Source organism: Aptenodytes forsteri, unplaced genomic scaffold (assembly GCF_000699145.1).
Source record: "Aptenodytes forsteri isolate BGI_AS27 unplaced genomic scaffold, ASM69914v1 Scaffold471, whole genome shotgun sequence".
Lineage (NCBI taxonomy): Eukaryota > Metazoa > Chordata > Aves > Sphenisciformes > Spheniscidae > Aptenodytes > Aptenodytes forsteri.
Genome location: NW_008795862.1, coordinates 530,076 through 546,709, shown reverse-complemented (window position 1 = coordinate 546,709; position 16,634 = coordinate 530,076). Strand labels below are relative to the sequence as shown.

General features: G+C 46.2%; 1 long non-coding RNA gene across 1 annotated transcript; it reads right to left on the bottom strand.

Annotated features, from left to right (window-relative positions):
- Positions 1 to 3,739: 3,739 nt before the first annotated feature.
- Positions 3,740 to 11,255, bottom strand: LOC103902929. Its single transcript, XR_657814.1, has 2 exons — positions 10,949 to 11,255; positions 3,740 to 4,163 (listed from the first exon to the last, which is right to left on the bottom strand). It is a non-coding gene; the product is annotated as an uncharacterized LOC103902929 (long non-coding RNA).
- Positions 11,256 to 16,634: the final 5,379 nt, after the last annotated feature.

Below are 16,634 nucleotides of genomic sequence, written 5' to 3'. Positions count from 1 at the left end.
CTGGGAGCCCCTGGGAGGTAATGAGGCACATTTGGCTTCAGCAGCCTGTCTGAGGTAGCATGGCAGAGCCACCATGGGGACAGAGCCCCAGAAAGCAGCGTGTGGCCCTGAAAAGAAAGCCACATGGCTAAAAACCAGGAACACCTGGAAGGAGAGCACTTCCAGGAGGGAATGCCACACAGCCGGCCTGACTAAGAGAGGCTAATGTGGCACAGCTGCCCTGTGCCAACAAGCCCCTGCAAGGAAATGTGGTACAGCTGCCATGGATCAGAGAATGTGTATAAGTGCTTCTAGGGGAGGGAAATCCATAAGGAAGCAGCCTCAAAGGAGATGTGATACAGCCTGCTTGAGACCCTGAGAGCTCAGCCAGCACAGCCACTGTGTTGAATTCTCCTGTATATGAAAAAACCTCTGTATTCCCAGGGCTGCTAGTGCAGACTCATTGATTAGAAGGCAGGGCAGGAAATTAAATGAGGCAGGTGAATTAAAGCCAGACTTCACAGGCTGCATCTGTTCCTCCATTCCCTCTGGGTACAACACTGATGTAACTTTTAAAAGTAAATTTAGTGCTGAGGAAAGCTGCCAGCACTTGATGCATCCACGACTTGGGTACAGGAGAAGCACAGAAGAGCCGCTGAAACATGCCTCAGCCTGAGCTGCCTTGTTGAAGCCCAGTAGCTGGCAGAGATGGCCTGCCTGGGCTTGTCTTCTGCTCATGAAGCTCAGGAGAAGGAGCTGGCTGGGAAGGCCTGGCTGCAGCTCTAAGGTGGAGGTGAATGCAGCAGAAGGAGCTGGCTGGGAAGGCCTGGCTGCGGCTCTAAGGTGGAGGTGAAAGCAGCAAGCAGTGGTTTTGGTAATCCTGTCTGTGATGCCCCATCAATAGCAGGATCCCAAAGATAAACACTCCTGACAAGAAGAAATCCCATCCATAATGCAGCATGCGAAGTTGCAAACGTCTCCATCTTGCAATATGCCCAGGCTGGCACGCAGACAGGAGGGAGCTTACACACCTTTCGGCTTTGGTCTTTGGTCTTGTCCACACCTATGTTCACAGAGAACAAGGGAAACATCCATTTCAGAGCAGTTCTTACTGTCAGCATCTTTCCTGGTATTTGGACATACAACAGCCCTACACGCTGCAGTCTAAAGAGCCTGGCTGTTTTTTGATGGACCTAGACAAGCGAGGAGAGACAGGACATCTCAAACAAGATATCTATTTTGCCACCTAAGTGGGTGTCCAGAAGAGGATTCGAAGCATGCCTCTGCCTGTTTGGAGACCTGACCTTCTTCTTGGCCAGACTCAGGTAAACCCCAAATGTCTAAACTACATTGTAAAAAGTGGCTGTTACCTCTTCTGTGAGCAGCTGAATGGTGCGATCCCAGTATTTAGTAAGCATTAAGGATGCCTGAAACTAAGGAGTAAGAGGCAGCATGGGGAGGACAGGCAGTAGAAGTGGCAGTGTAGAACAAGTGAGTAAAAGGGTTGTCCCACTGACTTGCGAGTCACTGGAAGGTGGCACAGTCCTATCTGCAAAGCATTTAAAATCTCTTGAATGAAAACAACAACATAATGAACAGTGAAGTAAAGAAAGAAAACAGTCAGCTCTTGTTCCTCAGAGCATAGCTTCTTTTCTCGTATATCTTGCATTGGATTATGGCATAGAGGGAAAAAACAGAAATACCTCAAATAGATCCAGTTAGTTTTACCTCTTTTTATGCTGTACCTATGGCTGTTTCCAGGTAGTTTGCTTTTTTATTTCTTCTTTTTCCCATGTGATAAGATCCATCATTTGAAGGACAGCAACCAAGCCAGCTCTTCCTGCTCTGAAAAAAGGCAGCAACTGCACTTAGAATAAAAGATTGTCAGGCAGATTTGAAGTGTCAATCAAAGCCTATCTCTGAAAAAAACATTAGTCCAAGCAGCTCGCCACACCACCACAGTTAATTTACTCTTTCCAGATATCCCCCTGAGCTGCAAAAAGCCTTCCAGAGCTGACCAGAGCTGCCAGCTACAGGCATGAGGTGTTAGAGTAGATACTGGACCTAATTCAACTTGGGTCAGTTTGCCTTTTGCAGTGCAAAAGACTGTGATTATCAGGTCCAGAGAAGTAAATACTGGTCTCCCAGGCTTGGTGAGGCAAACTGTACCTTTTACTAGAAGAGGGGCAGAGATTTAGGACTCTGTTGCTGAGTGTGTCCCATCTACAGTGGCATGCCTCCACTTTAATATTATTATTATCATTTATATTATTATTTATGACTGCACCTAGGGCTGCGTGAGGCACTTTCCAATCACTCAGGAAAGTACTGGCTCTGCTCCAGGAAACTCATTATTTCAGGACAGACAGACACGCAAAGGCGCCGCATGGTCAAGTGGCAGAAATGCTGACCCAACAGTGCCAGCACACTCTCCACTGTGTGCCTAGCTTGTTGGTTGACCTTGGAAAAGTCACATTCCTTCTTCCCACGCTTAGTCCAATCCCACTCTTTGTCCATCTCAGTTGCTTGGACTGAAAGATCTTCAGCTGTGACTATGTTCACATCTTTGTCTGTCTCAGAATCTCTTTCTGTGCAAAGTACAAGGAAGTACTTGGGGAAATATTTTTGTTCCTAGGAAAAAAACCAAAACCTGGAAAATGAGAAACTCCATTTCCATGGCATTTCTTCAAATGCTTTTGTTGGAAAAAAGAATCAAATGTTTTCTTATTGCCAAAAAAGTCCAGAAAGGCATGTCTTTCAGTTGAAAAACAGAAAATGCAGGTTTGGAGGGTTTGGTAAGGCAGTTGCCAGTCGTTGAAATTTTCTGGGGAAAGTGGTTAAAGAAACATCCATTTTGTCCTGAAAATAAGTTTGAACCTAAAAATCAAGTTGTTCTGTGAGCAAGGGAACTGGTGAAACCCGTTCTCCTTCTGATTTGTGTATTACAACTGACTTTTATTTCTTCCTTTCTTGGTGCTCCCAGCTCACTGTAATATCCCCAGGGCACCCTTATCCCCTCCAGACCTCCCCAGCAAAGTCCTCAGCTCTTCCAACAGCTTCTTGCTTTGCAGGCAAGGGGCAGCAAGTGCAGTAGCTTGTTTGAAGCTAGGCAGGTACTGATTGACCAGCCAGTATCTAAATGCCAGCTGGTCACCTGGCTGCTGCATCTCAAAATAGATAAGGAGCAAGAGGTGTAATTACCTTTCCTTCAGTAGGATATTAACTTAAATATCTCTCTTCTATCCAGCTGCTGTTTTTTCAGGAAAATTGCAGGAATCTTGGGTCAGTGAGACCTCTATCTTTCCATCAAACTGGGTTGAATCAGGTCAGCTGGTTCAGAAGTTATTGGAGCACGGGGACTGGCCCACAGATGAAAGAACAACACAAGAAGGCTCGTTGCCTTATAAACCCTGGCTCAAAAATAAGGCAGTTTTGGTGTAACAATGGGTCCCTAATGTCAGGTGAGGTAGTCACCATAACAGTGACCAACCAGTCTCTGTCCTTTAGATATATAAGGGCTGTCAAGCTCCAGGACTGTCTATAGCGTGCTTACCGCTTATTTGCTGTATTTGAGCCTTCAACCTAGAAATCAGGGCCCCGCTGTATAGGAACTGCTCAGGAGCCCAGACAGTCCCTAACCTGAGTCACTTACAGCTGGCTGGACAAAGAGTGGGAGAAAGGGAAGAATAAATTATCTCAGATTTACACATGGGAAAACAAAGACCAAGATCAGCAACTTACTGAGGAATCCTGTGAGAGAGTCGGAAGGAGTCTCGGATGTCCAATGTCCCCATTTGGAGCCCTAAGCAAAGTCCACCTCAGCTCCTTCTCACTTCATCACCCAGGCAGAAGTCACCCTTTCATGGGCAATTCACTGTGATTCACTGCCCTCAGGAGCTGAGTCAGTCTTACCCACGCTTCTCTTTTGGCAGCTGAGACCACATGGCATGCTGATGAGGAAACGTTATTTGTTGTTTTGTTTGGGTTAATTATTCACGGGTACTGTGCTGAAAACACTGGGAGCTGCTTTCTGAACAGTCCTTGAGCTGGCATGCAGGGAGGGACTTACCAAACGCTGGTGGCCGGGCTGCCTTTCCCCGGCCAAGCTCTCTTCCATCTGCTTCCCTTCAGCCCTTGTCACACTCCCCATCTCTCATGGCCTTGGCTGTGCTCTTTGGCATTATCTGAATAAGAAAGAGGCAAATACTTGGAGCACTGTAGACATGCAATCAAAAATGGCATTTGACCAAGGAGGCACTGACCCTGGCATGGGGAGAATATAAACCTGGTCCTCTGACTGTTTTGTTTTTTCAGTCACACTATACAGCTGAGGATAAGCTACTTGCAGGGTTTCAGACCAATTTATCCTTCTGCAAAAGATGCCTTCACCCTCCAGATAACCTGCAACTGTCTGGAAGCCTTTTTCCCATAGGCAAGGCTCTCCCTCTTTAGTGCATGCTCCTGGAAATCCATTTTTCATCTCGGAACAGGGCAGCCTGTAGCTTTAGGACCACTTTGAGGATGTTTACAATAAGACAGAGCTTGAATTGCTCTAAACATGCTCACCCACATGCATTAGCACTAAATGGTGGTTTTCAGGGGTTATGGTTCCATAAACATTTTCTGACAGGGGTAGAGACCCTGCATAGAAGACTTAAGCTTAGCAAAAGTAGGATTACGTTCTTAGTCACTCTTCTGAAGACCCTTAGAAATCATCTAGGGCTACCCCCTGGGGTCTCCAGAACAGAGGCTGAAGGTCTTGCAAGTTTCTAGGGGTACCTCTTCAGGGCTAGCATTTGCTTAGAGAGTTCGTTATCATGCCTTGGACTGCAACCAAGATACTCATGGCCCATAGGCAGCAGCTCTACCAGGCAGCCACCCCACCCAGCCAAGCCAGTAAGTGCAGGGCTGAGTCTTTTGATTCCTGTGAATTGCTCTTTGCTATTATGCAGACAAGAAACTGAGACTGTGCTGCAAACATTTCATCAGGACTTAAAGAAGGTCAAAGTTTATGGGGTGGGGTTTTTTGCTGGGTCCTAGCAAAGGACACAACAAGTCTACTTAGACTGATACCAATCGCTGGTTGGGTTTTCTGCAAAACCCAGAAGAGGATTCATATTCTAGCACTTGCTTCCTCGCTTGAAACTTCAGGGGTTTGTAATAGCCAAGGATTTGCTGTGAGCCCACCCTGTAGCCCATCTGCCCCATAAAACACCAGGGCACAGGAGAGGGTATTTATCCCAAGTGGGCAAAATCCTCACATGGTATAAATCAGCACAACTACAGAGAAGTCCAGGAAGCTGTGCCATATCACACCAGAGAAGAACCTGGTTTAGAATATACTTTCCATTCATTAATTCTTTGCCTAGAGCCAAGACAGGCCCCTCATGGGACACATCAGCTCAGTTTCATCTACTGCAATCCCATGCAACTGCACAGGAGAGGAATTCAGATCCTACGGACCATGCTCTCCGCTGATGCAACCCTCTGCTTTTGTTAAATGAGCTTCTTGGGCTGAACAGTAAGTAACTGAGCTAAATACAGGTGTCACTTTCTGGCCTGTACGCTGCAAGAGGTCAGCAGAAGTAACTGCACCAGTGCTTTCGGAACTTAAAAATCACTTAACTGATTTCAAGGAGTTTACACCAGCAGAGAGCTTGGCCCGTGAGTAATACACATAAATACTACCTTCAGCCACAGAGATGAAGTCAGTCTCCCACCTGGCTGTTGCCTAAGTAACGCATCTCTAGGAGGATATTTTTTAAGCCAGTGTTATTTATCCAGTAGATGAAAGCAGGCCTGTTAAGGCCATACCAGGTCAACATATGTCTAAGCATGTGCTGAAGACCTTAATTAGTTCTCCCTGAGAAGAGAGACTCCCAGTGATATTTAAAGGATCGTTATCCTACTGTGAGATGCCTTGGAACCTGCTGTTAGGCCTAAGCTTAACAGGGCAAGTCTGTAGTAGCTGGATGGGAACGAAGTCTCCCCTCCATGCTGAGGAGTAATTGCTGAGCAACCCCAGGAGCTGGAAGGTCAGTGCAAGGAGCAGGCATCACAAAATCACACTGAAACCCAGTGTAAGGGACTTAATTCATGTCTGGGCTGTAATATCGGCTTTCTATGCAGGGTCAAACTGTAGATCCCATTATTTTTCTGGTTTCTCTTTCTAGAGATCCAACATCATCTGCTCTGCTTGGTGAGTGCTTCTTAGGCAATTCCAGTGAGAGTGAGGAGGGATGACAGCATAGTGGAGTAATATAAGCCTGGAGTGAGCCACTGCCGAGTGTCTATGTCAAACATTGATCCTTATGTCATCACGGGAGTCAAATGTAGGCAGTAGTTCCTTAGCATCAGCTAAACTGGACCTTATGCAAGTGGCTCAGTCATAGTTTTCATTTATGAGGCAAAAAATCAGAGACTGTAAGCTGAATGCCAATAAGGGAATTAGCTGGGTTCCCCAAAGATGGATGGTTTTGTTATTCTGCCAGGAGGTAGCTCCTTGAATGGATGGACCTTTGGAAAGCTAGGCTGAAGAGCCTCTGAATGATAAAGCAGGGTCCCAAGCATATTAAAGCTTGTATAAGCACTGGCACTCACCAGGGACACTGAGGCTAGATTGCAGAAGAGGGAGAATCCTGGACATGCTTATCTTGACCTAAGAGTGGCTTGTACATCACATGGGACCTTGGCCTGCTCTTCAAGCTGTCAGGAGTTGTTCCTAGATGAGTTGTTATGGTAACTGCTAATGCCCCGAGATAGATGTTTTCAGGTGACTCCAGGCCAGAAAATCAACACCAAGAGATTCCAGATAATAGACTTCTGCTAAACTCAGTGCCGACACCTACTTTATTTAACTTATTCACCAATGACTTATTGAACTCCATTCTCCAGGCAAGCCATATATGATAACAGCTGCTTGGCCTCAATGAATCTCAGCTTCTAAAAGACTGAGGGGATCCCATGTGCTGTGGCTGAGTCTATGCCAGTAAATTAAATGTGCCTGGGACTTTCTTCTGCATTGAGAGGACAGCTGGCACCGAATGGCCAGTGTTTTCGTATTAAATTCTTACCCTCCAAATCTGCATGGTGACATCCAGACAGCCCATAAGGAACGGTCCCTGGCCCATACTAGCTCCTGAAATGCATCTGGACTGGGCCAAAACTGCAGTGCAATACTCCAACATTGTAACAGAGAACAGTCATGGTGCTGGTTAATGTATTAGTACAGCACTTGTTTGACTGACTGCTAGAGGTGACCGCACAAGAAAGGAGCCTGAAACCAAGTGTGAAGGCTCTGTCAATGTGCTTGTGCTTATACCGCATCCAGAGCCAGCTGGAGCTGTACATCCTTAGGAACGGTCAGTAACAGGCACACAGCACATCTGGATCACCCATTTCTATCCTCTATTTGAAATGGCTCATGGGTTAAGTGGTGGATTCACCAGTTCAAGACAATATCCCTCCACCTAACACCTAGCATCAAAATGCAGCCAGCAAATTATCAACAAGGAGCAGCTAATGCCATACACCCACTATCCACCACTGCTGCTGACTACACTGTGGGGGCCTCTTTGGTCGGTGCTCCACAGTGTGCAGCTGGCAAAGAGCATCCAGGCGGCTCGCTCGCAGACAAAACTCGGGAAGAGTCATGCCAGTTTCAGGAACTCCCACATCACCACCAGACCAGCTGAGCAGCTACCTGGCTCTGGGGCCCTGCACCGCCTCCAGAGCGAGCCAAACAGGTTCTGCCATGGCGTGGCCTACAGTACCAGGACTGATCACACCTCGGGCATTTGGGACAGCCTGCTGCATGCCCTTGTGGATGTTGTTGCAGCTGTGCTGGATGGCTGCTCTTTTCATGTTGAGACTCGCTGGTGGTCTCCTTGCATTGGGCACTGATGGCTTGAACACCACAGGCTGGCCCAAGGCCACTGGGCTGGGCGGTTTCTCTCTCTGCTTGTTTATTCACATTTCAAGTCTTGCTTTGCTTGTTTTACCCACTTGCAAACCATGTTATTGTAATATGTAGCTCTCTAGGGCAGAAACTGTTTTTCAGCATGTTCTTTGCTCAGCTTCTACTGCAACAGGATTGTAGTCTCAATCAGTGCAGCAGTAATGTGATTAATCTGCACAAGGGGGAATTGCACCCTCAGTGGATGTGATATTCCCAGTTCTGGGCTGCCCATGTGTTTTCCCAGGGCGAGAGGTCATGTTGACTGAACTCCAAAATGGCTTGCTCGAACTTTTGAACACTAAGGTCCAAATAAATTTTCAGTATTAGCTGGTATGCTGATCCCTTTCCCAAGCTGCAGCCTTAAGTGAATTTTTATGACTAAGTTATAAACCCCAGAAAAGACGAGCAAGAAGTGGAAATGCTGACTTGGCCTTTGCTAAATGCCAATTATCTACAAAGGCATTAAGGGGGGGTGGGGGGTGAAAAATAGGGTCATTTTCATGTTTTCTCTGGTTCAAAGTAAACTGTCCCGTGAGCCTCTTGTAGGAACACATAGCATACAGAGTGACCATTAATATTTATAGGCACGACACTGAGCTGCAGACCTTGGCAATCAGAGCAACTCCACTTTTGGAATTAATATAGCTTTGCTTGGCTGGCATCTCAGTACAAAAGTGTAAGTAGGAGACACCAAGATTTTCAGGGAGAACTTAAGAAGCACATGCTGACCTTTGATGGAGAGGGTCCATACTTCACTGAGTCGGTGAAATACTAAAACCAACTCTTAAATCCTCAGGACTGCTGGTCAAACTCAGCACCATGTTCTCTATTCCTCTCTGCTCCTGTGGCTCCTAGGCAGTCCTAATGCTGCGTAGGCTACTCTCCTCTTATTCCCCAAGGTTGCACACTGTTACCCAGCTGATACAGACCGGCATATCTCCACGGACACTATTGGAGCAACATGGATTTATAATACCTAAAGATCTGGCCAAATAATCTTAAGGCTCAAAATGGTGCTGTAATCTCAATTGCAATGCAGCACCTGCCTTCTGTATTTCCTAACTCTCAGTTTAAGTGATAGAGAGAGCCCTCTAAAAAAGTCCTCTGCATGCTGAGGATCTGGCAAGGAGCTGAGTCACAGAGGCTGCACTCAACCCAGGACTATGTACTGAGCAGGGTGATGGCTGCTAAGCCACACACAAGCATGTCTCAGAAATATCTAGAGGGACCATGCTACAACGATAGCTCAGTCACCCCCATGAGCCTTTAGAGAAATGTATCCCCCATACCTGGGCATTTATCATTCCTGCCACACAAAATACTTTGGGAGTGGCTGCGGTTGTCACAACCCAATAATCCTTCGTGTCCAAGAACTCAAGGAGAGACGTGACTTCAGGGAGAGACTGTTCACCCCCCACAATGCACCCAGCCCTGAGAAAAGGAATACAAGATTGGACAAAGGTGCTTGTTCAGGAGCCAGGAAGGTTTTGATGAAATTCAAGGAGAAAAATATTAGAAATCCTACTCCCTTTTTCAGGTACTCACAAAAATTGAGCTGGAGCTTTCAGCAGAAGGCTCTAAATTTTCAAAAACGGCTAGTGACTTCAAGTAGGCACCCTGAACTCAGCACACTGGGGACAGGATCTCCTGGTGATTTTTGCATTGCTGCAGTTATGCCCTGCTTTTGCAGCATGTGGGAAGGTGCATAGCACGTTATGGAAATCAGGCATCTGTCAAAAGAGTGTCAATATGTGCACTCCATCAACTGAGTCCCTCAATCCTTTTTTACTCTTGAAAATTCAGGCTGTACAATTTAGGAAAATAAACACTGGAAACAACAACAAATAGAAATGCTCCTGCCATTAAAAACAAGGTGAAAAGGAGGAGCCAAGCCAAGTTAACCAGAGAGCTGAAATGAGATGTTGGAGAAAGGGGCCGCGGGTGACTTGGGGTTTGCAGTTAGCTGAGCGATGTGAAATCTCTTGTGTCTGGCTGAGCTCTGAAAGTAAATGCTTTATTAAATCTTCTTTGTGTGAGATTTCAAACTGCCTCTGGACTGGAAAATAGGACCATTCCAGTATGTGGCATATAATCAGGAACTGAAGTCTTTAGTGCAGGTTTTTCTGCAGAGGAAACTCTGATCAGCATAGACACATAACTCGGAGGGCTCAGGATTCAGAAAGCTGAATTAGACGCAGTACACCCATACTCTGTTGTGCACCTCTTCTACTTGGTATCCCCAAAGTGCTTCAACAGAATTAATCATGCTGGCAGCAACAAGCCAGGCATTAGGAAAGACAGCACAGCTGAGCGTAAATTCACCCCACTGAATCTAAACTATACTGTGGGCCAGTGGGTCTCGGGTCCATTATCTCAGCTTTCATTCCCACTGGGACATAATATTTGCCCTGACTGATCTCCTTTGCACTGGCTATCCTGGAAGTCTCTAGTCTCACTGTATTTTCTGCCGCAATCTGGCCACATTTTGGGAAGCTGCAGCCTCTTGCCATCTCTGTCCAGCACTCATTGTGCTTTGCTGTAAGCTGGCGGCTCACAGCTTTTCCCTGTCAAAGCAGGACTGCGCCACCCCCAAATACTTGCAGAAAGTATCTACTAAAAAGAAATGGCAAGAGCTAGACATGACAAGAAAGAATGAGGACAAGTGAGAGGCTCCCAGAGCACTCCCCCACATCGCACAATCCCCCTTGCCCTTTTGCACATCTTGTCCCTCCCTCTGTGCTTGGCCAAATAGCCGGGAAAGTGAGACCTGATCAGAGACAGGACAGGCAGCATCAACAAGATTTCCTCCTCCTCTTACCCCCTTATTTCACACCACAGCATGTCTGGAGCTGAAGAGCCTCGGATCTCAATCTGCCTGCTGGAAATTGCAGGGTTTGAGTTCCTGATCTGCTTTCTGCAAATCCCAACAGGAAAGTGTCCCAAAGGGCTGAGATACACAGAGCATTCCCCTTCCTTTGCACCGCCCCCGCTGCAGACAAGCTCCTTGCCTACCTTTTATTGCTGACAAGAAGCAGGACAGAGCCATTCTGGATATTGGCTTCTTTGAGAGTCTCGTGCTCCTCAAGCTGCCTGGAGTTGTAATAAAATGTCTTCTTCCAGGAAGTGACACCCTCCCGTACTAAGTGAGCCCGTAGGTCCATCACTGTGTCTCTGGGCTTGACCGTCAGGGGCATCATCAGGTCCTCGTCAGCCAGGTGCACCTTAATGTGGTACCTCTTCCAGCGAGAAAGGCTCCTTCGCAGCGTGTCCATCCTTTCCAGCTCACCAGGGCCAGTGTGGCAGAGAGGAACATCCAGCTGGAAGGTCGGTAAAGCAGGGATGTGGCTCTGAAGAGGATGTCTGCCGTGAACAACTTAAAATGTCCTGCCAAACCTGTTCCTCCCAGTTGCCGTGCTGCATGCTTCACATTCCAGGGAAGAGCTCACCTGGCTCCAAGAGCCTGCTGGCTGGGAAACATCTCCGTGAATCATTTCCACACACCCCTAAATCCCATAATAATTACAACGTCTTCACAAAGTGCTCTTCATTCCAATGGCTTTCAGAGGACTTTAAAGCTGCATCTCCATAACCATTAGAAACATGGGTGCATGTGAGAAATGAATGGGTTAGTAACCTCATGTCTTCTGCTCTAAAAAGTTGCCAGCTGTGGGGTAGATCTGTTCAACAAAGTAGGCATTGAGGAACCTCATAGCTATTTAACATGGCCATTTTAATGAAGAAGAGAAAAGTACTCTGCATAGTGAAAAATTCCTCATGGGGGAGAGCCAGAGCACCCTGAAGGAGACACAGAGCCTGGCTGGTGTGAACACCCCTCATTGGTGCAGTGCACCAATGTTTCCCCCTAGGATATCTGAATAGTTATTGTAGGCAAACAGGCTGGGACCCTCCAAAAGGGGTAGGACTCATTCATTGCTCGTCATACCATCAGATATCTAATACTGACTCACACGTGCTCCTCACTGGTTCATCATCTTGATTTCCTCTTCCTTTCAGATCCCTGCCTAATTGAAGGAGCGGTTGTATCCTGCTCTAGCACATGAGCAGGGACAGCATCACAGGGCTGCAGGCACACCACACAAACAGGTGACAACAGAGGCCTCAGAATACCAAGAGGAACAAGCAATACTTTGGTAAATACAACGATACCTCTGAAAGGAAAGAAGTGATGCCAGCCACGGGAGCTGCCTGTAATTGAATGATCCTGCAAGGCAGACTCCGGCAGTCACAAGATGATACTTCAGAGCAAACATCATCAAGATAAGGAAGTAATTTTTTTTTTCTCAAAAAGATCAAGTCACCCTCTTATCTTGTAGGTAATTTCCTGCAGCCCATATTACAGGAATTAATTCCCTTGTCCATTCTTCTCAACACAGATTAGTATTTTCAGACCAAAGTACTGCAAGATAGTTGACTTCAGAGTCTGCTTTTCACTAAAAAGGGGCTGCTCTCGCCCATTAGATAACAAACCAAACTGTCAGATTTTCAGATATGGCAGCAGTCAGCGCCCACTGAGAACAAGAGAGGTGTCCGCTCTCCCATTGAGAAACAAGGAGGTTTCCACCCTGTCTTCACACCTTCCTTCTTTTTCCCTCCCCAGCACATTATGTCTCTGCCAAGAACAGCAGCAAGTATCTTCAGTTACACAACAGGCAATGGAGATTTCCCTGTGCACTTGAGAAGAACCGAAATTTCTGCTAGCAAGATTTTCTTTCCAGATTCGGTCACTGTAAAGGTATGATTGTTTTGGTGGGGACTGGGATTCCTGGGTCCTCACTCTGCCACTGAGTTGCTGCAAAGGCTTGAGATGAGTCATGTCATGCCTTCATGTTTCTGTTTGCTTATCTCGTGACTACTGCATGGTATAACACGTGTCCATTGAGCACCTTGTGGGAAATAGGAACGGCTTTTGGCACAGTCATGGTCTGGAAGCATTCAAAAATGCCTGGATCTACAGATATGTCAATAATCTTCTTGAAGACAGGACACCACCACCCCTATTAGAGAAGGAGAAACTGAGGCACAGAGTGGTGCCAAGCTGTTAGAACAAAAAATGTCAAAGGTTAGGCTCTGGTCCCCATATCTAGGCATCTCAGTGAAAGGTCTCATTTTCAGAGACCTACAGAAACTTTCAAGCCTGGAGCCTGGTGTATCCGTCTCCATTGGGGTGACATTCACTTGGGGAGCCAAAATTCATCGCTGGTGTAAAGCCAGAGTCTCAGGGGTAAAGCAAGGGTCTGATCCAATTCCCACTGCCATCCAAGGGCAGACTCTCATTGACGGCAGCCAGAACTGGATCAGGCCCCAGACACACTGAGGTCTGATGGCTCCGGCCAACAGAATTTGCCCAGTGAGTGCCAAGGGAAGCATAAGGCATTTTCATTTCAGCAGAGCCCGTCTGGTGTCAGCGAGTCCATCAGCTCCATCCTTCTAGCATACGTGACAGCCTGACAGCTGCCAAATACCTCCCTCAGACACCTTTCAGACGGCTCCTGTTTATTTTTAGGACAGCTCTTTCCAGTCAAGGCTCAGATGTGTATCATTACATAGAAAGGGGGGATGGTGGCAGAAAGAAAACACACAGCTATTATTTTTATTTCTTTGCCTATGATGTGGTTGCAAACTTTTCTCATGCACCCCCATCCGCCCATATCGGGACCCTTCATTTTATGAAAAGAGATGATATTCTAGCCTATGAAAGCCAGGATAAGGAGAAGCATAGCAGTGAAGTCAGCTTATGAAATATTGAAGCAGTGAAACCCTCACTGGGACACATGAATGTCTAATGCCAGTTCCAATTAATTTTGAATTTTTCATTAAACCATTATTAAAAGCAAGAGGACAGCAGAAATAAGGGAAATTGACTTGGGCAGTATATTAAGTACCTTAGTTTTGCTAGAGGATGTTTTATTATCTGTCCAAAGCAGTTATTTCACCAGCTCCTGACGGTTTGTGGGCTAAACAGAGGTGCAGGATAAAGTTCTAGATGGTCTTTCAAAGTTATTTTAATCTCCATCCCCTACCCTGTGCCTTGCAGCCTACTTGGGTGATGTCTCTGGCATGTCATATCTAGAGAACAAGACATGGAGTCAGAGTTCTGAGAATCTGTGATAATGTGTCACTCTGGTATTATTTACAAATCAAATAAAAACTTATTGACTTAAGCTTTTCCCCATATTGAGGGCAAACAGAAGACATGCAAACATTCAGAGAAACACTCATTAGGAGAGCCTGAAAAGCAATTTAAAACCCAGGTGGGCAAAGAAATAAAGCAAAAGCATTTATAAAATGTTGTCTCCTCTTCTGTTCTCAAAGCTTCCTTACTCCATTAACTAGAGCAAAAGAGAAACACCTACCTAAATTAGGTGCTTCATTAAGATGCTTCAAGCTGGTTGAGGTGATCCTGGGCCTCATAATGTCTTCTTATTATGCCAGAATAGAGAGACTCATTTCTTAGGCCTTTTTTTTTTTTTTGGCAATGGCTGTGTTTTGCTGCTTGCTGTGCTACTCTCCTTGCAGAGGACAACAGAGGAGAAATGGGATGTTGCTCTACAAGGCAATAAAAGTTTCTTTATTTTCTGGTAGCAATCATAGGGAAATTGCAACATCTGGGGAAAATTTGACCCTGATTCCCCTGGCAGAGCCTATAAGTCTTTGGGGAAACCACTCTCACAGTGCTGGCCTTTCAGGCAAGGAAGATGCTTTGCTGTTTCCTGAAGCTCTCTGATCCCAGGACTTGTGGTCAGTAATGCTGAACACTAAGGATTTTCCTTTGATGTTTGTTTGGGGTGAGTCTGTGTTTAGGAGCAGATAGACAGCAAGGGATGAAGCGTGAGAGATGACTGCCCTTGTCAGCTTGACAGTGCTATACCTGCAACTCTGCAACGCTGGGTACCGAAGAGGGGCTTTGTGTTAGGCTCCCCTAAGTACACGAATCTGCTGGCGGGCACGTTCTCTACCCCGTGATTGTCCTCCTGCTCTGTTAACTGATGGTACAGAGGGAAGGCTGCAGCGTTCTGAGCTCTAAGACCCACACTGGGTGCTGGGGAGCACAGGGCTGGGAAGGGTTCGCTCACAGGGAGCGACTGGCCATGCAGGACAAATCATGAGGCTTGACAGTGATAACTTAAGGTTAGAAATCTCCAGTCCAATATGCAGCCTGCCACCTAATTCATTCAGTGCCCCAGATATCTTGGGTGATGGGACAGCTTAAGGCGCTAGTATTTATATTCCTGAAGTACCCAGAGGCCCCAGCTAGAGCTGTACCACCATGTGCCCAGTGCTTTACAGATAAGTAAGATGAGTAAGGCCTCTTCTATCACCCAGTGCTTTCCTCCTCCTATCATGTGCTTGGTTATAAAATGGCTGGGCTCACTTTATATGTCAAGTTACATCCACAGCAAATGAACAAAGAGCTAATAAATGATTAATAAATGCTTTGAAAAATGGGTAATTAAATGCAACAGCTTTTTACAGTCCAACGGATAAGCACAAAATACATAAGCCCAAGTGATAACGCTTTCTCCTGATATAACTTATCTACAGCATACTGCTCACATCTGCAAGAGTGCTTAGGAATACTATTAACTTCTTGCACACCAGGAATAAAGAGAGCCTTTCTATGATGGAGGAGTACTTCTCCTGGGGAGTAGGGCAAAATCTTCATTGTTTAGACCATTTAAAATCCAGAAAAGCTGGAAGGTGCTTATGTTAACGTATATGGGAGGTGTGAGTGACAAGGGAAAGTGACGGTCTCTGCACTGACTCTGTCCTGTCATCTGCCTGCCAAGCTATAGGGTCCTGTGCCCCCAGGCCAAATGGCCTCTCTGTTCCACTGAATTCTCAGCCACAATCTCCCATCCTTGCCTGGCACAGGGGAAAATGTCCCTGTCATCCTGCCCCGTTCCAGACAACAGTCAGGAGCTCTCCATCTGCTTCGGCAGCATAACAGATAGGTTTTTTAAAAAGATGTCTCAAAAAGGGAGGTTGATCCTCCTTTCGTTCTTTTTGGTACATACGAGGATTTCTGCCACTAACGCAGCTGAAGTTACCAAGCCAGACAGATCCTGCTGCAGTATCAGAATCGGACTCCAAAAGATCCTACAACTTCCCTGGCTAGCTGCCCAGCATCAATATTGCGTTACTGGGAACTGATGGACTCTTTGGCATGGGATTGAACTTAAAACAGGCTCCAGAAAAAAAAGCTATGTATATTCAGCTTTGAAGGAGCAAACTTGCCTGGTTTTGGAACACAAATGAACCTGCAGGTTTTCTGAGCAAAAGTTGGATGTGAGTTGGTGACATTTTCTGGTGGAAAGGGAAATGTGAAGGAAAAAAACGCAGTAACGCACATGTTAAATGAACCAGTCAAGTGCAGACAATGGAAAAGCTGAAAAATGGATATGGGGAAAAGCATTTTGCGGTGGTAGTTATTTCTCACTGCAGTTCTTTATAACTTCCCAGATGGGAGATTCATGACCCTAGGAAGAAGTCTGTATCCTCCAGGGTTTGGCCTGCGGCAGCCCATGACTCACTTGCCTACCAGGTTTGGCAGTAAGCTGAGAAACAAGCAAGACAGCAAAATATCTTTTGGAAGCAGCAAAACAAGAGACAAATGAATTAATTGCTGGAAGAGCAAAAAAATGAACCTCTGTGTGCAAAGGAGGGCCCTAGATGGAGA